Source organism: Chamaea fasciata, unplaced genomic scaffold (assembly GCF_029207755.1).
Source record: "Chamaea fasciata isolate MVZ Bird 193981 ecotype frontalis unplaced genomic scaffold, bChaFas1.0.hap1 SCAF_2, whole genome shotgun sequence".
In the NCBI taxonomy this organism is placed as follows: domain Eukaryota; kingdom Metazoa; phylum Chordata; class Aves; order Passeriformes; family Sylviidae; genus Chamaea; species Chamaea fasciata.
The window spans coordinates 8163180-8183353 of NW_027094087.1; positions in this window are offsets into that span (position 1 = coordinate 8163180).

Below are 20174 nucleotides of genomic sequence, written 5' to 3' on the forward strand. Positions count from 1 at the left end.
GTAATGATGATGCAGGATTGCTCCTGCTGCTATCCACAGGAAAGGAACCTCTGCTTTAATCATCTCACTTTTTAAGTATATAGTAAGAAAGGTAGCAACAAAAAATTTGTATCTACTACTATGAGAAAATAAAAGCTGATGACTATTTTAAGCATGATAAAAAAGGAGGCTAAAGACAAACTGAAGAAAAACTTAACCACAAATTCTCAACATTTTCTTAAGTATGTACTTCTAAAAGCAGACCTCATAAATGTGTCAAGAACTGGATATCAATTACAACTGCTCTGACTAAAATCTCATGTAAGAAGTTGATAAATGGCAGTCACTGCACGCATTTAGTATTTCCAGCAACAAAGTTCCAAGTGTTTAACAACACCTTCTCCTGCAGATGGATAATCCCATAAAACACACTGTGCTCTTCAGACCGCCTCTCAGGGAGTTCTGCATGTAGCAGGAGTGGCTCCCGCCTGCAGAACTGGTTGGGGTCTGCCCTTACTTCTTACCTGATTGGGGCTGAGGTAAGGATGTTGCTTTATTGATGGATGTTCAAATAATCAAGTCAGACTTAGCTGCATGTCTCACATCTGAATTAGCACTAAAACTGGGCTTAATGGAAGAATTTATACTGTTCTTTCTATACCAAAGATAGTTCTGCTTTCCCTGTCAGGAAGCACAATATTTAAAGGTTTTTTTTTAAAAAAAGATAAAGGTACAGAAAGCAAAGTTCAGTCATACCAAGACAATCTCATATTTGAACTTCCAGTGATAGCTGGATGTAGAATTGCTTTCCCCCTGCACACACACACTTAAAGGAACCCCAGTCTCTTTTGAGCTCATCCAGGGGCTGCTGCAGCACGTTTAACATCTCATATCCCCCAGTTTGCCAAGCTGCCAGAAGAACAGACAGATCTCCTGGTGGCACCCAACAGATGCTCAAATACAGATGAGGAACACAGAGCTGGTACTCAGAGCCTCCTTTCCATCTCTGTCTTCATTTTAAAGAAGTGAAAAGATCCATTTGACGCTTCATCCATTGAAGATTTATATCTTATAAACTAATTGAATAAGGAGTGCTGTATATTTTTTTCAGATTTTCATTGGCGTTGAACTGAGCCTCCAGCACTCTGTGTTTGGTCAGGGGTTGGATGTGCTCTGCAGACTTCTCCTCCTGTCCCATTCCACATGAGTTTCTGCAGAAGATTATCCAACTCAATATGAGAGTTGTTGGTCAAGGAATAGTTGTTACATTTCTGTTCTGAAAACAGCCTGGATAAAAAGACTTACATGGTAAAGGCCTCTGTATAACCTGGAAACAGCATGAGGAGCATTCAGTCCCATCTTACATATTTAATTGAAGCATCTTGTAGTGTTTTGGACCCTATAGCAATTCAAAAATGAGCTAAACCCAAGGAATTACTGTATTTCTAAACAAATCATTTTGAAGTAGGCAGTCTCGTAACCAGAAGAAAGTCAATAAGGTGAAAATCCATGCTGAGCTGTAAAGTGAATCATATATTCCTTGATGAATTACCAGAAAAATACTTATTAAAGCAAAGTGTGGTAGAATATTCAATTAACTCTGCATCCATACAAATTAATTTTCTACTGATATTGAATGTTTAGCAGCTTTTTCAAAGGTATTTCTTTAAAGTGTTTCATATGAAAAAACAAAACAACCACCAACCCTGCCCCACCACCAAAAAAATTAAAACAACAAACCAAACCCCACAAACATTAAAACAAAGCACAAAAGGTAATTGTATATTTTTAAGGGCAATACAGGTGTTTTTAGGTTCCCCCAAATCTCACAAAGAAAATAGAAATTATTTGTTTCTAGTATTTCTTCCCAGAAACTGGTAGACTATTTTAGAGTAGGATCTTATTATTTATTGCTTTTTCATTTAATTAATACATTTAGTTAAAACCCAAATGATTTAGGTAAAATAAAGTAAAAAGAGGAAAAAAAAAGAAAATAAAGCATTTATTCTGGCTTCCATAGTTCTCATCACAAATGTATTCTTCTCTTAAATTAATCATGAGTCCCAGTGCAATGTTACCTCACCTGAAACTGTTGAAATATGAATAAAAACCTTTCCGTTGGCATCTGCTGGAAAGAAGAAAATTTCTTTAATTTTTCACCCTGTTGTTGAGATGGAGTGAAATTGAAACCTATTATATTGAAAGCAACACTTAAAATTACAAGTATCAGGTGAGTATTTCTTGTAAAATTGATAGCAATAAGAAAATTACACACCAGTTTAATACTTTTCTCAAACCAAGGTGAAAGTTTATTGTTCACTAAAGCCTTTCATGTAGAAAGAAACCAAAGTGGCCTTTGCGGTCTCCTTCAAGTCCCAGTGACCATTTGAGACTTTTGAATAGTTTTAAATGGTACCTTAGGAACTATGTGCATAATTTGGTTTGGGTTTTTTCCAATTTTTGAAAACTTGTTTCCAAGTCTTAATCAAAGACTTAAGGTGTTATTTCATTAGAACTGATCTTTTTTTTTTTTTTTTTTTTTTTTTTATGCTGTTGAAGGTTTCATCAGATCTGGCTACTGAATCCAAAGCTCAGGTATATGGGGTTTACAAATTCAGTTGTTGAATTGGATGATGTAACCTTTCTTCAGACTAAAGTGCCTGTATAAGCTGCAAGGTAAATATTTATATATTCAGATATATATTTTGAAATAAAATGAATTAAAGAACTGAAGTGTTGGAAACTCAAACCAAAGAATTTAAACTTTGTCTGAAGATATTACATTTGAGTTATTTTACATTTCTCTTTAAAAAACCCTGCCTCACTTATCCATCAAAGCTGGTGAGATAACTACATAAACTAATCCAAATGGTAATTTAGAAACTCTGCATTTCAGGAATTAGTTTTTACATAGAGTATGAAGAAAAAAATGAATAAATATGTACCTTTGATTTGGAAAGTTGGCGTGGACTTGTAGAGGTGAATTTTCTACAAGCAGTCCCTGGCTCAGTCCTCAGTCAGCTGGATATTGTTATTCATAAACAATAATCACAAACAATAAATTATTTGAAGTTCAAACAACAGGACTTGGTGAAAATATTTATTAAAAAATACTATATTTTGATTTTCATGGGGCAGAAGGTCAAGTCTGACTTTGTTTTCAAGTATAAGATTATTAACATGAGTGACAAATAGACATGCAAATTGTAGCACGATGCACTAAACAAGCATCAAAAAGCATCTAAGCTCTTCAGAATAAGTTTAATTTGGTGAAATTGTTCCTAGTCAAACAGAGTAATTTTTTTTCCAGCAGTTCCAGAGGTATCTAGTCATATGTTGTGGTAGAATTTGTGCTAGATACTCCCTGGATATTATCTGAGGGTGGAAAACTCAGGGTTCACTTTTCAAGTTTTAGCAGCCAACAGAATTACAAAATTGCAAGTTTGCCTGTATCTCACCTACCCTGGTTCATTTGCTGTATCACATTTCTTCAGTGCTCACCTCTGGAGCTGATAAGGATTAAGCATAAAAGGTGAAAAATCCTTGGGCTCAGATAAAAAAAAATGTTTAGTGACACACTGAGCCCACCTCATCTATTAAATCTGTATAAATCAAACAGAATTTTTCCATCCGTGCTCACTTCTGTCTAATTGAAGAAAATCTCAGCTTGTTCAAGTGCAGTGAATAAGAATTGCTTGCTTGTTTGAAGTCCCAAGCTACCACAGGGATGCAACAAATTCCATGATTGAACTGTGTTGGGCTGCAAAATCTAAACACAAGATTCTGCCTCCTTTTATTTTTAGTGTTAATAAAGGGCACAGGGAAATGCAAACTAAAGAAAGATAGTTAAAGAAACAGAGGAAACATAAAAGGCTTGTGTACAACACTTTGTTACCATTTGCAATAAACCTGCAAATATTGGTGTTACCCGGGACTTTAATGCTAAGGATGAGAGAGATAAGAAAGCACAATAGAATTTAATATTGTAATTTTGTTAAAACATTTTTCTTCAGTTTCCCAAGCTACAGAATAAGTAACCAGCAGAAGTTGTGACAACAGAACAAATAAATATTCCAAATCAACATTCTTCTCTTCTCCTCTCCTCTCCTCTCCTCTCCTCTCCTCTCCTCTCCTCTCCTCTCCTCTCCTCTCCTCTCCTCTCCTCTCCTCTCCTCTCCTCTCCTCTCCTCTCCTCTCCTCTCCTCTCCTCTCCTCTCCTCTCCTCTCCTCTCCTCTCCTCTCCTCTCCTCTCCTCTCCTCTCCTCTCCTCTCCTCTCCTCTCCTCTCCTCTCCTCTCCTCTCCTCTCCTCTCCTCTCCTCTCCTCTCCTCTCCTCTCCTCTCCTCATATAAATATCATTTCAGGCATGTCAGTACCAAAAAAATATTTAGGGAACCCCTTCTGTCACCTCTGTGCTAGGACTGGTGTTCAGTGTTTGGGGTTATAATTATCTGTGCTCAGATTCCATCATGGAGGAGGTAGCTGCATTATTAAACAAGGCTATTTGAAAATAAGTAAGAGGAAAATAAATAAACCTTTACTCTTTCCATAGGAAGTGAATAGTAATTTTACTGAACACCAGAGTTATAGAAAATATAATAAAAATGAAAGAAAACAAATTAATATAATATGTATTCCAATTCTAGCCAAGCCCTGAAGAGAATAGGTAATTATTTTCAGATTGTGTAGCTGATGTAGAAAATTTCAAATGCAATTGTTTATTTATTAGCTATTTGTAAGATCAAAGAACTGCAGCTTCATCTGGTTTAGGAAGAAAATCTACCTTCATGATCAGGTTTTTCTTTTTGTGATTTTTTTTCTAACATCATGCATATTTATATTCATCATATTTGTATTGATGTCTTCATTTGTAAGGGAGAGTAATGGAATTTTTTAATGCATTCTTGTCTCATATATTGAATGCAACATATTTAAATTGTTGTGCTTCTAAAGAATATCTTATTATACTCATTAATTTCAGTAGTGTCTTCATGCAAAAGCCACTTAAATTTAGTATAAATTAAAATAATAACAAAACTTATTCAAAGCTGAAAAGGTTAAAGCTGTTCTTGAAAGAGCAATAGTTATTAGTTATGATTTCCATCCAAGATTAAACCTATGCAAAAGGCCTGAAAACATAATACAGCTCCCAATAAATAGCAAATCAATCAAAAAACAGTATAAATGAGTGATGAAGCTGTAAAATTTCCAAAACTAGAGAATGTGGATGCCACTTTATCTAACTCATATTTTTTTAAAAAAATAATTTCTTAAATGGAAGAACTATTTCATGTACTTTTGCTGTAACTGGGGAGGTTTGACTATTAGAACCCTTTGTTCAATAACAGCCTTGAGATGAGACAGTGCTTTAATGCCCTCTTAATATATTTGCCTAAGAGAAAGACCATAATGGGATCTGAAATAATCAGTACAAAAAATAAAGAGATATTCTTAGGGAAGCACAAACCCAACTGTCCAAAAACATATTTCAGGGGCTAAAAGACTTGTCCACATGAAAATCTCCTAAGGAGTGTGAAGGTGTATTATGAAGCGTGAGGGAGAATTGATTTTCCTTTTTGTGTCTGTATAGCACAGAAGGCCAGTCATTTAATTTGTTACCATAAGGTCAATAAGCCCTGGTTTTGAACCAAAAGTAATGCTGGAGAATACAAAAACAGCTGCATAAGACAGCAGGGGAGAATATTTCTGGTGTAAAAACTCTAAATATAATCAGTGTCTTTTTTTCTTTTAATTTATAAGGGGTTTGTTTGTTTGTTTGTTTTGTGGGTTTTTTGTGGTTTTTGGTTTTTTTTTTTTTTTTTTTTTTTGTTTTGTTTTTGTTTTGTTTTGTTTTGTTTTTTAATACAGGCTCGTGGTTGTAGTAGAACTGGTAGTTTCAGAAGGTTCCATCAAGCCCTTGCTATACCTTATCCTTATTTCATGTCAAAGGAAGCAGAATATTGATAGGAATTTGCTAGACATTGTGCTAAGCAGTCTTGTTTGGTCATTCAATTAAGATTTCCTTTTCCTACTAAAGCTGTGAGATTTTTAGACAGGTAAAAAATTGTTGAAGACGGTGCATGCAATTGTTGAAGTAAAGAGGAAGCAGGAAGAGGTTAGTCCCCCCATCTTAGAGCAAAATTAGCCAAAATGAGAAAAGTCAAATTGTGTGTATTAAAGTGAAATCAGTAAAATATAAGTTTGGAGTTTCTTTTAAGTGCCCCTAATGAAATTAAGCAGTCTGATCAGGAGTGCTACCAAACATCAGCCAGGGTTCAAAATGCCTTTTGAAGAACAAAAGAAGCTTTATGTTTTCATGCAGGAGTTCCTAATCAATGCTACTACAGGTAATTTTGCAATAACATGAGGACACAAGAAGATTAGAATTGAAGGGTATTTTTTTAAAGAACCCAAACCCTGCTACAAGCTTTTTAAAAACTGCTAAATTGACGAGGAATAACCTCGACGGTCTCCAAGGACGCAGAGATTGCAAAAGAGCTGTGGCTTTTTCCCTTGAGGAAAGAAAAATCCCCAGACTTGCCCTAATGATGCAAATTATCTAATTAGCAGATCTCTTTTAAAACCAGGGGGTAAAAAAACAAGACTGCTTTGTATTGTTTACACAATAGCTGTGGAAAGATTAATGAAAAACCCAATATGTAGTTTTCTGAAAAAGAAAATGAATGATTAGCAGCATTTGCTATTGATGGCACCCACTGCTTTCCTGGGCAACCAAAGTCACAATTTTGACCCTTTGGTTTTATAGTACTGTCTTCCCTTGCCTCTTTTTCCTCATCAACCTTTTTCTTCTGAGTCAAAGAGCAGGAAATATTGTATACAGTGTGCTAGCACAAATGAAATTAGCTAAAAAACCCCAATTATGAGAGGCTTTCCATTGATCCTCAGACATCAAAGATTAACTACAAGGTTCATAGGTCATTCCAATCCCTTCCAAATGTGTCATGGCTTTAATCCTCTCCCCCAGTGTCCCGAGGAGGAGGGTGAGGGATGTGTAATGATATAGCAAGGGATTAGCTTGTTGCTGGGTTTGTGCTTCAAGTTGTGTGATTGAATTCATGGTGTCACAGCCTGGGTCAGCAATGATTAGCAGTATTTTCATAGTGCTCACCAACAAAAAAGGAAAAATGGTTCTTGGAGCATTGACCTCATGGAAGCACAAAGGGCATGTGCTCTAGTTATGCTTTTGGTGACAGGTCATACGTACTGCAGACAGCAGAGACATTTTTTGTTTTAGGGAAAACAAGATAGTAATTTATCAGGAAGGAAGATATTAACTGCCATATAACAAGAAAATTATATTTTCCAACTTTTTATTTAGAAGAATTTAAAATCTGGACTGGAATATGAGAGCTGTTGAATCTGTCATCATATTAAAAATCAAAACTAAAAAAAAAATCAAAAAAGGATTTGGAGAGAAACAATTTGAAATACATTTACACATATGACGAACAGCAAAATAACCAAGCATTTTTAAATACTGAATACGCCAGAAATCACTTTTAAAGAGAAACAGCTTAGAGAAACCCGCAGGCAAACAAAATATAAAAGCAATAAAGTGATGTCCCAATAAGAATTTTCACAGATTTTCATATCAATAAAAGAGTCATTCTGTGGTTGTTTTCTCCTTATAGTTGTTTTACATGAATACTCAAGCAAATTAGTTTATTCACAAGAATTCCAAGAGAACTTCATTACATTCATCAAGCAATTTTCAGTCTGTTTTAAACATCTAATTGTGAGTATTTTTATCAGAGAGCTGAGCAATCTGCTTGTAAGGGGGGAAAAAAGAGACAGTTCCTTGCACTGAATTCATCCAGCAGCACATCTCAGAGCCTGATTTTCAGACAAAGGCCTTGAAGTGCTGTTGGTATGATTAGACGTTGTCATGCCAATTACTCACGTAGAAAGTTCAGCATAAAAAACATTAAAAAGCAAGAATTCTGCTTCACTTTCTCAGTCCTATCACTGTCTCAACTTTGTCTCCAACACACCAAAATTACTCCTGCTGCTTTTCTTCCTGCAGCACACCTCAGTCTTCCTCTGGGAGCACTCTGGGGCAGGGATTATTCACCCCTGTGCAGCACAGGGCTTTTTCTGCTTCTGGACTTTGCTTTAGCATAGCAGAACTGTGAAGTTTTCCATAAGGCAACGTAGACAAGAAAAATGGTAAAAAACAGACGTATGAAAAACATGAAAACAAATAAACAAACAGAAACCTAAAGTCTGCTTGGGAAGCATTCAGTACAATATGAATTTATCTTATCTTTCAAATGTGCACTAGGGAAATAAAGTATTTCTTCTTGGTTCTGTGTGTTTTGTCCAGCTACCTTGAATCACTTTATTTTGTGAATCCTGTCAGAGTAACTTGAATTTTGCAGCAAACCATTTTTATGAGCACTCTGGATTTTCTCATTACTGAGGGTAGGTTTGGAGGTTTTCCCTTACCTGGGGTAGTGCATTGTTGGCAAATTGGACCAGGGAATGTATTCTGTGTTCCTTCCAGACTTCCTCACCTTCTTGCCCCCAGCAGATCTCAGGTGGCATTGAGTCCCACTGAAAAAAACCACAATCTATGTGAGTGATGGCTCAGTGTGGAAACTTTCAGGGCATTTGAACAAAAGGAAAAGGAAAGATCAGGCTTTGGGCACTTTCAAAACCTTCAAGCAAACAAACATCACAACTTTCCCTTTCTCAAATTAAATTTTGCTTCCAGTTCTACCAACATATCCTCCTACCCCTGAGATTATCTTGAATTTTGAATTAACCATTGATTACTGTTGACCTAAGAAAATAAAGGCTAAATTTTATTTTCAGTACCAAAAATTGTCAGGTAAAGGAAAATATTTCCCAAAAACCAAAAGGCATTTAAGCTGCTATTGATCTTATTGTTGTAGATTAATGAACAATGACAGTCTAAACAACAAAAAAGGTAACATTAGAAAAAAATCATATTATTCCATGAAATTTCTTTCACGGTCAGTTGCTAATTGGATATGTGGGTGTCGAAGGACACTCTAACCTTATGCAAAAATGTTTAGTTAATATTTTACTTAATGTTTAGAATATTTTATATACCAACTATGAATAAATTATTCTGGTTGAAAGGACAGAACATCCTACACTTGAATCTCTGTGGGATTTACTGAAGAACTTGAAAATAGCAATGGTAGAAAACCTGAAAATAAAGTTTCCTCAATATCACATTGCTGCTCCTCTTCCTTTTTGCATTAATGGTCAGCTACACCTCCTTTCTTCAATAGTAATGACATCAGCAATGCATGAAAATATGTTATGGAAGAGAATCTCAGGGGAAACACACAAAATTTAGGCTGCAGTTCCTTGTATTTCTGGAATGAAATATGAAGTGAAATGAAATGAAAATAAAAATTACCCTATTTTATTAGAATACAAAATATTCTGAATTCTACCCCAGAACATGGTAATTATATTTCTATTTTGCTGTACCCTGTTTCACAAAATCTGTATTCCAGGGTTTTGCTCTTCCAGTATTTTCTACAGAAAGATAAAATGACTATAACTTACTTTTCATATCTCTTTCTGTAAAAACAGTTACCCATGAAAATTCAACAAAATAAATAATTTGAAATAAATAGAGTGCAATGGACATTCTGCTTCACTTGCAACAAATCATTATCATATAAAAATGAAGAAAATTAAATTGCATTAAAAAATCAGAAAGATGAAGACACCAGTGATTTTAATGAGTTTTATAACTTTGCTTGTAACTTGAAAACAAGTCAAACTGTCAAGCATATCCCAATAAAGAAAATCTAAAATGGCATATTACCTTTTAAGATGAAAATTATTACTAAGAAACCGTAATCACATAATATTGCTGTTTTATTAAAAATAAATTGAGAAATGATTCATTTGTTGCCAGAGTAACACATGCTCCAAATCCAAAATTAAATACAGCTTTTATTTATTACAGTTGAAATTAACTATTTAGGTTACATGATAGGATAAATAATGCCAATGAATTCTTAACTTGTGCAATTATATTTTCAATTTTATACTGAAAGAGCTATGAGGAATCAGAGTCTTCAGTACTAATATAGTTAAAAGTAATTAACTGATCTGACTGATTGACTAAAATTAAATAGATTTTAACTTTAATTTCTTTGTTATATATACACAGTTTGAGCTTGTGTACTAGTATACAGAAAACAGATACTCTTGCCTCTTTTTCATATTTTGAGTTCTCCATGCTGAAGGGAATTCAGCATGGGAGTAAGTGGATTTTGATTATTCTTTAATATATTTGCACAGCTCAAATCCTCATTTGCTCTCCCAATGTTGCCCATGCTACACATGAGAAGTAGAAACTGCAGTAATGCTCCATGTCACATCTCCATTTAATAACTACTTTTTTAGATCTCACTTATCAGTAGAGATTTATTTACCATGGGTAGAAATAGCCCTGTTCACCAATTCCCATCACAGCTGGAGGATTAAGTTTTATTTGCTAATTTGTATGGCTATATGACAGAAAACCATACAGGTAATGTAGATGTTAATCTCATTGTATCTTCAGCATCCACAATTTGGAAATTTCAACAGAAAAATAAAACCCAAACAAACAAGAAAAAAAAAAAAAAAAACACAAAAAAACACAACCAAACTGAAGCATCACTTACACTGAACTGAGCACAATGGAATTGTGTTTTATAAGCAATTACCTCAATAAGCATTTAGTAAGAGTTTTCAATCAATAAATAACTGTGGAAATGTTGAGGTCTTGAAATTGCCTAAGTTCTCCACAAATCATATGTTCTTCCTATTCCACTCACAAGGGAAAAGAAAATAATTAGGAAGCATTTATAACTATATCAAGTAGTTTACAGATTAAAAACTTTTAAAATAAAGGATACATAAAATTAGACATTAAGAGGTCAGCAGCTCTATAATTGATTTAGTACTTACATCAGTTTAGTGAAATAGAAGTATTTTTAAAAGTTAGGCCTCAAGTTAAATATTATAACAGCCATGGGGGAAACCAAATAATTTGGAATTTATATAAAGCACACAGTTCTGAGAGGGTTTTTTTTTTTTTTTTTTCTGCCTAGCAGCACTCCATTAAGGCTAATTTCCTTTACATAATAAAAGAGGACTGGAACCCAGGAGAAACAGTTCCTGACACCTTTCAGCTGCTGCTACTTGCTCTCCTGACCTTTCTATTCCCCCCTTCTTGTTTCAGGAGCAGTGAATGCAAGTTAAAACTAGCCCATAAATAAATAAATATAAAGAAATAAAAATTTAGAATTGCTCTTTTCAGTAACGATTAGAGCTGGGTAAGGGCTCCTGAAAGTTATCCTGTATCCTTTACAGCTTCTTTTTTTAATTTTTAATTTTTTTTTTACTTGCTTGGGGTTTTTTATTTTCTTCTTATTGTTCTGTTAAATGTTTACATCCTGATTTAAGGAGATAAGCTTAGGTGAGACTGAGAGGTCTGTAGTTTCTGGGATCCTCCTTCTTTGGGATGACTTTAACCAGTTTCCATTCAGGTGGGACCTCTCTGGATTCTCAGGACTGCTTAAAAATCATCAAATCCTGAGAGATCATCTTCATCATCTTTCTGTCCCTATGTGTAGTACAACTGCTTATCTTCTTGAAGACAGTCATAGACAAGAAGAGATGGATTTGAGCAGCACTGTCCTGGTCTGGCCACAGAGGACCAGAAAATGCATCTGAGCAAGAGGCAACGGTTTGAAACCAGAGCTCCCCATGCACACCCTGTGCACCTTTTCCTCTGCAGAAATGAGGAATCCATGAGCTCTGAGAGACTGAGATTGAGGGTGCTGAGCAAAGACTTAACAGCTGTGGGTTCACAGCTCAAAATCAGCCCCCACAAAACCTCTTACCTTGAATGACTTGACTTTGTAGTCTTTGTGGAGTTCTTTAGGAGAAGAAAGGCAGGGAAAGGTGTTTTTTTTTTCCGTTGTCATCCCTGCAGAGAGCAGGCTACAGAGGACAGGGATTGACTGCTCATGGAAAGAGTTTTATGATACATTTAGCAGAAAACTGATGTTCTGAATTAGGGCTCCCATAGGAACTCTGGGAGGGTCTCCAACTAGAACCTGTAAAGGTGAAAAAGGTGACAGGGGATTGTGAGGATTAATTCTGCAAAGACCTTAAGAAGGGTTGGTGTCTTTTGGGGGTGCCTGGAAACCTCAGAAAACTTCTGAAAGAAATGATGGAGAAAGGAGGCAGCTCTTTGGAGCTACAGACTCTCCTGGACACCTTCATCCAAAACCTTTCTTCAGAAGTGAGTTCCACCCTTCCACATCTTCATTTGCTCTGAGAAATGCATTAAAAGCTACAAAACAGAGCCATCACTGCTCTTCCCTTAAAATTTGATTTCTAAACTACTTTAGCAGTGACTAGGAAGCAGATTAATCATATCACTTTAACAACTTGTCTCCGAGCAAATTCAGACTTACAATCACAAATACCTTTCTCGTCTTCCTCTGTTTTTCCCCTAAAAACCCATGAAACCCACGGAAAACAAATAAAAATAAAACAACAAACTCAATTTTATTATCTTCTTCCTTTCATTTAATAAACATGCCTGACATTGTTCTTATGTTCTTTTTTTTTTTTTTCTCATTAATTAATTGCATCAGAGTTTGGGTTTTGGGGGGGGGGGGTTTGGTTTTTTTTTGGTTTGGTTTGGTTTGGTTTGGTTTGGTTTTGTTTTGGTTTGGGTTTTTTTTGTGGGTTTTTTGTTTGCTTGGTTTGGTTGGGTTTGGTTGTTTTTGTGGGTTTTTTGGTTTTTTTTTTTCGTTTTTTTTTTTCCAGTTTCCCGTAAATAGAAAAACAAGCAGACTCCTGTTACTGCAAGACAGCATTGCTGTGAAGGGTTTCTGGAAGCACAGCCTACACTGAATTAAACTTGCTGGGGAATTTCACCAGAAACAGGCTGCTCTAGAATGAATAAAAGGTCAGCTCCTTTTTGTGGTATACAACAATTCAACAGCAGCTTTTTGAATTGTTATTCACTATTTTGAAGACTGAATCGAAGTCCATCTGACCCGAACTGAACATTTCCTCAGAAGCGAAAAGTTCCATTTCAACACTGAATTTCAGGCTCTCTTAATACATTTTTTTCCCCAAAACTAATGGTTTTCATTCTTTCAAAAGAGACACAGCACTTCCTTCTACTGAAGCTTCTCCAGCAGAATTGCCTTGGACATATCATCTTAAAGTACATATTGTAAATAGAAGAATTGCTAAACAAAGCCACAGCACTTCTGTTTGAGACCATAAAATCTGCACTAAGCTGTACATTCCATACCAAGAGTCTTTGCTATGGGAGCAGCAGCTTCTCTAAAAATTGAACTAATTCAATTTGTGAGCATGATATTGAATATTAACATGAAGCTAAAACATTGTTCTGGGGCCTACTAGAGCTTTATAGCTCAAAACAGTTTCAAAATATTCAAGTGTAACCGAATCAAACTGTCATTTTAGAATGTATAGCTGAATAATATTCATAATGAAATGAACTGTATTAAATAAAAAGCACCCTTATTTCTCTATTGGCAACAGAGAAATTAACTTGAGGGAAGCAAGCTATAGTATTTATATGCAGCTGTAGTAGTGATTTTACTTCACATTTGCATATTAAAACATGCATTCCAGCAAAGCAAATGACTTTGATAAATTGCCTTACACGTAATTATTGAATATTCTTCTGCATCTTAAAAGACCTCAGACACTTTTTAAATTAATCTGAAATTTCACACAAGGATAATTTTTATACCTTTTTGGTTTTTTTAAGGATTTCTCTTTTCTCAGAGAGAATTGTTAATGAATCTTGTCATATACTTTTAAATTAAAAAGTTTATGAAATGAAAATTTGGTTTAATTCTTTTTTCAGTCTGTTGTTCCCTTTCACTATTGACTAATATGCCTTCAAAACTTGTTTAATTTTATACATTTTTAAGAATGGTGACTCCTGAAATGTTCTAATATAGCAGTATTTTTCAATCCTAGGTTTGTGGTACTTTTTTCTTTCCTTGCACTCTGGTAGCTTATTTTCTATATTATTTTTCTGACTAGCCACGTACAGATCTATATCATGAGAGTATTTCTGGTATTACCACAGAAAATTTCTTCTATATTATTTCCTATTTCTGAGAAAAAAAAGAGCAAAAAACATTCTCTATCCTCATGCTAGGCAAGGAAAAAAAAAAAATCCCTTCACTATCCCTCTCATGCTTTTATAAAATAAGGTGTCAAATATCTGCTTTCATGTGATTTTTATGGACATTTTGTCACTATATCTATCTATCTATATATATATATGTATCTTTTTCTAGACAACAACATCCTAGTCAAAGTAGTCAGCACTCCTGGAGAAGCTGCTCCCTATATTTCACATTCCCTTTTGCCCCTTCTGTTTTAGCATGAGGAAATATGAGCATGCAGAAAGGTGAAAATGCAGAACACTATTGATTTATATAGTGTACCAATCATGTCCTAATTTATTACCTATTTCTTTACACCCTAAAAACTTGTCATTTTTTGTGTTATCTTGGCCCTGACTGAGGGAGGACATTTACCCCTTGGTTCACCTGAGTGTTACTAAAGCCACTACACAGTTCCTTTGTCATCACCTTTCCTTGTCCCAATCCCATTTAGACAGTGGCCCACAGCAGAACACAGATACCAGCAAAAGCTCTGCTTATATTGCTGAATAATTACTTGTCTTAATGGGCAGAAATTTGTATTAAAATGCACAGTTCCTTTGTATGAGGATCAACATTTGAAAAACTGGCTCTGCTGTGCCCAAACAAGGCACACTTCCTGTGCCTCCATGAAGCTCAGCCAAAATTTCCTCCCCAGAAGCCATTTGCTCTTTTGTGTGTCCTCTCTACATGACGGAAATGCACAGTGTTGGAGAAACTTGGCAAAAGCTGAAAACAGAACTTGTCTTATTTTTATATTCTTCCCAATGGAGTGACAGTGCCTCAAAACTGAGCCAATATCCCAAATCTGATATTAATTGCCATTGTAAAAAATGAAGCATTTATTCAGTGAGTAATTTAAGTCTGGTCTATGTCATACTTGGGGAGACTTTACTGCCCTACCTGTTAGTAATGAGGAAGAGAAAAAAAAAATTAAAAATTTCCCCTGAATATTCAGGAGTGGTGATGGAGGTTTTGCACACACTGGTACTGCTTCTGATGAAAAGTCTTTAAGGTGAAGTTCCTGTTGTATATCACTGTAAATATCTTCCTTTTTATTTTTTAATAATCCCTCTTGGTTTTCTGTCTCCGTTGATATTTTTCTCTGTGGCCTAAGGACATCAAGAACTGTTGTTTTGGGTTTGTTTTTTTTTTTTTTTATCATTACTATATAAACAATATACAAACAACTGAGCATAAATGGATTCTATTGAGAGTTTAAACACAAGACAAATCTAAATAGGAATATAAATGAATACAAGGGAAGGACATTTAGAGAAGTCTTTTAAAATAAAAAATAATGTTTTGAACTAAATGCCTCATGCAACAGAATTATTTTTCTCCAAATGCAAACTAATCGTTCAGAGGGCTTTTTTCAGTTCTTGTTGCTGTTTTTGAAAATTAACTTGTCAACTTGATATCTATTTATGCTTTCACTCTTTTTAGGTTTTGGCTATGTAGTCAAAACTGCTACCAGCAGTAATTGTACATCTTTCCTTAGAGATCCTCAAGAAATATCTAACATCTTCTCTCTTTACTGAAGAAGTAACTTTTAACATTTACTGAATGTTAAAAGGCTATTGTCAGTGTGGTTACAGATTGGCATTTCAGGTATCTGTTTAAAACAGTGACAAAAATACAAAATTTTATCATTTTCTGGCTCCTTTGCCTATAGAAATTTAGCTATTTTAGGATGGTATAATATTCCTCTGAAGGTCAGGTATATATTTATCTCCTAAGGAATGACTTTTAAGTCTTGATTGTTGTAAAGGATTTTTTTATCAAATTATTTCGTAGGCTTTGTCTGGCTGAATCTCACAAATGTGTCCAATGCAAAAACTAATACATTCTCACACAAACAAATGCTTAGGGCACAGTTCTTGAAAACAAAATCATAAAAGAATTTTCTTTTCCTATAATAAATAATAATTCTAGGATTTTTTTTCATTAATAGAGGCATCTGTAGAAAGTTTTGTGCTTGAAGAATCATTTTTGAAGATAATAAAAGTGAACTAAATGATGTCAGTTTGTCAACTTTTCTGATTTATTTCTTCTATTTTTCCCAGAAACTTGTTTTCATTCTCCTTGCAAACTCTCCCAAGAACAAGATATTGTGTATTGCTCATTAGGCTTACCAACTTTCCCAACAGATAACTGGGAAGGTCCTCTCCCTTTTTAGAAAATCCATCTACTATCTAACAAAATCAGTCAATACTACAGCCATTCTCCTCTCCTCCATCATCACAATATATGTTACTGTCTCTAGTCTAAAAGTACATATCTGTTCATATTTTTGGTAAACAAATCAGTTCTGACTAGAGGAATGCTGAGAAGAATGAAAAAAGGGCAATGGGTATAAAATATAAACCTCTGGTTTATATTAGAAGAATTGATTTTTGTAAATTTACATTAGTTAAGGTGTCTCTTAAATATCCCAAGAAGCAATTTACTGAAGTCCACGAACTATTTAAGCAATGTTCATTTTGAGTAGAACTTGATGCAGATTTCAAAATAGCAGAGAAGTTGGAACAAGATGGTCTTTATGGTCTCCACCAACCCAAACAATTCCCAGATTCTGTGGTCTTGTTCATTCTATTGAACTTTACCACACCTGGGACACCTTGACATGCTCCTAGGGTGCAGCTGTTACAGGACATATTCTGAATATCTGCCCACTGGGGAATACATCCTCATCTTCTAATAATGCAGGGGGATTTTCCTGTGCAAAGAAGTTAATCCCCAATTTGTTGTAAGTGCTCCAGAAATTACAGGCTTTCACACATGTGCTAATGAAGGCATGAGTCCTGAGAATAAAAAGAAAACTGAGTCCTCTTATAAAAGAACGACAAAATTCACCATCATCTGCCATCCTCGCCTCAGTCAAGCACTGCTCCCCTGAAGCATCTCCAATAAAGGCTTCTCATATTGGCTGTGTCACCACAGGAGAAGGTTTACATGGCTTTGTAATTCTGTAGAAAGACATTCCTTGATCAAAATGAAAACACATCTGGACAACACCCACCAAACAACTCCATGATGCTGGAAGGGAAGGAGAGAGGTGGTTTGCTGACAGTGCTTTTGCTGTTTCTTGTGGAGGTGGGGACATCAGGCATATTAACAAGGCATCAAGTCCAAGGGGAGCAGAGCACAGCACTGGAACAAAGCATTGGTTTCTCTCCACGGGTGAGGAAATACAGTTACCCCAGAATAGGGAAGAAGAGATTACTTAGTGGATCAGCACTACTCCCAAAAAAGGGATATTTTTCCTGATGTAATGACATTTCTCCCTCAGCACCTTGGGTGCCATTTTTCATGGTGACCTTCCTAAGCAGCACAAATCTAGAAACTCAAGGGTTTCAGCAAACATTTTGGCAAACTTCCCCTTCAAGAGATATAATACACCTTCAAGAGATATAATACACCTTATCTAATAATTTCTTGCTTTGAATATGCATAATTCTTGCTTGCCTCCATCAGGATGACTCCTCCATAGTCAATGCTATTTATGCAATGTATATGTTTAATGCAAGTAAGAAGAAAGTGCTTTTTCACAGAAGAATATAGACTTAATGAAATGTAAATCAAACCCACAAAAGTAAGGCACAGTTCAAGTCTCACTACAGAAATACTGAGGGCAGAAGCACAATGATCTCAGGCTTTATTGCTGTTATTTTGTCTGGGAGCAACACCTTGTTGTAACATGAGGATGGGCCATGGTAGTGCAAAGAATTGAACATCCAGTGTTTGCATTTAGAGTACAACATTAAAATGAGGAGGGGGAAATCAAATAGTTTATCATCAGGATGAAGATTTGATTCATTTTTCCTGCTCTGCTTTTGAACAAGAGGGATGATGGCATGACACCAGAGATGGGGGGTGGGGAGTGGGCAGGGAGAAGCTTATACTTACAGATTTCATGTGACAACCAGATAATCACAGAATTATTCAGCTTGGAAAAGACCTTTAGGGTCACTGAATCCAACTGCAAACCCAGCGCTGCCAAGCCCACCACTAAACCGTGTCCCTGAGCAGCACATCCACACGTCTTTCAAATGCCTCCAGGGATAGTGACTCCACCACTTCCTTGGGCAGTCTGCTCCAGTGCCTGACCACCCTTTCAGGGAAGATTTTTTCCCTAATATCCAATCTAAACCTCCTGTGGTACAACTTGAGGCCATGTTCTCTCCTGCTAAAGTAACTCTGGGGTTTTTGGGAGGGGGGAGAGGCTTCCCTTAAATCCATTATGCTGTCTGACCCATTTATGACACAGAAATTCTCTTTAGGCCACACTTTATAGAAATAGGGAAAAGAACCACACAGCCTAAATAGTAAAAAACAAACAAACAAACAAAAAGGCAGAACATCACCTCGGCGAGATCTTTATATCATTAACCAAATATATTACATGCAGCAGGTAGGCCACAGCCTTACCTTCCACAAAGTTAAACAGCTTATTGGAAAGGCTTTTCTCCAGTTGTTGATCAGACATTTAAATGTGCATCCTGGAGGAATCTCTTATATTTTCACTTTCTTTTAGTTTTAAAATCAGTAAGAAAAATGGAGGGTTCTTTTGATTTTTTAATGAACCCAGCAATTCCCTGTATCTTTTCTTGGCTGTAGTATGACGGAACTCCAGCTCCCAAGATAAACTGCACAGTAATTTTTTTCAAGAAAATGATGATTTTCTGGAAATCACAGTTCCCTTCAAAAGCCAATCTGACAAACCCAGCTTTTGATGAGCTCTAAGCACCATTTTTTCTTAGCCTAGTTTTTCTTTGTTCCTCCCTGCTGTCTGTTCTGTGAAATCATGCCTGAAAGCTGTAAGTGTAATACACTTACCAGTCATACAATTTTAAAGAGAGTTGTGCTATCTAACAGCTTTGTGAGCTTGGAGTGTGTCCATGACTCCAGAGGTACAAAGAGCAAGAGACCTAAACTGTACCCTTATCTTCATGTGACTATTATTTCCTATTAAACTACATATTTGAAAAGAAAAGTAATTTTGGTGTTATTTCTGATACCTATTTCTGATTATTTCTAATAATATTTCCATTATCTATATTATTATTATTATTATTATTATTATTATTATTATTATTATTATTATTATTATTATTATCTAATACTACTCTTTTACACAATAATATTATGTAATTGTATTCTCTGGCATGTGAACAAATATTTCTCTTCTTAAAAAGTATAGTTTTTTCTCTTTTGTGAACAAGAACTGTAAGTCACCAGATCAGTCTTGTCAATCATAGTGCATTTTGCCTGTCACAGAGAATTTAATTGTGCTAATTAAAGCTGAAAATCAAACACAGATCTGACCATAAAGGCAAACAAGCCCATTCTTGTTAAAACAGACAAAATGTGAAGGTCACAACTTACATATTAATATATTCTTCCATGTGACCTTCAGTTGTAAACAAAGAATATTAAATGCTGTTATTCATCTTCTGCTAATGAACATATATTACTCTGGAGTCTAATGAATAGATAAAACATCTCTGTTCATCAAATATTTATAAAAGTAATATTTTCTGTGCTTACCAATTAAAGGGGTATTTTATTACAAATTTAGAGCACGCCAGCTTCAAAATCCTTGGAGACCAAGTGCTTGAGAGTGCCAGGAAATGAAGGCTGGTCTTAAAGTCATTGTCTTCACATGGCTATTTCCAATAAACAAATATGAAAATGTAATAATAAACATAATATTAAGCCAAGTGAATAGCCAATGGGTTTACTTATTCCTCTCTCAGTCCTTGGTCTGGCAGTAGCTGATCATGTCATTTTTCTCCAAGCATGTCTAAATACTAACCTGCATCAGAGCTATTTGTAAAGAATTTGCCCCTGCTCTCATCCCACTAGAGATATTCAGATCACCACCATCCAAATAAATGCAATAAAATATTTTTTGAGTTTGTAAAATACATATGCATGTACCTATAAGTAACATTTAATATCA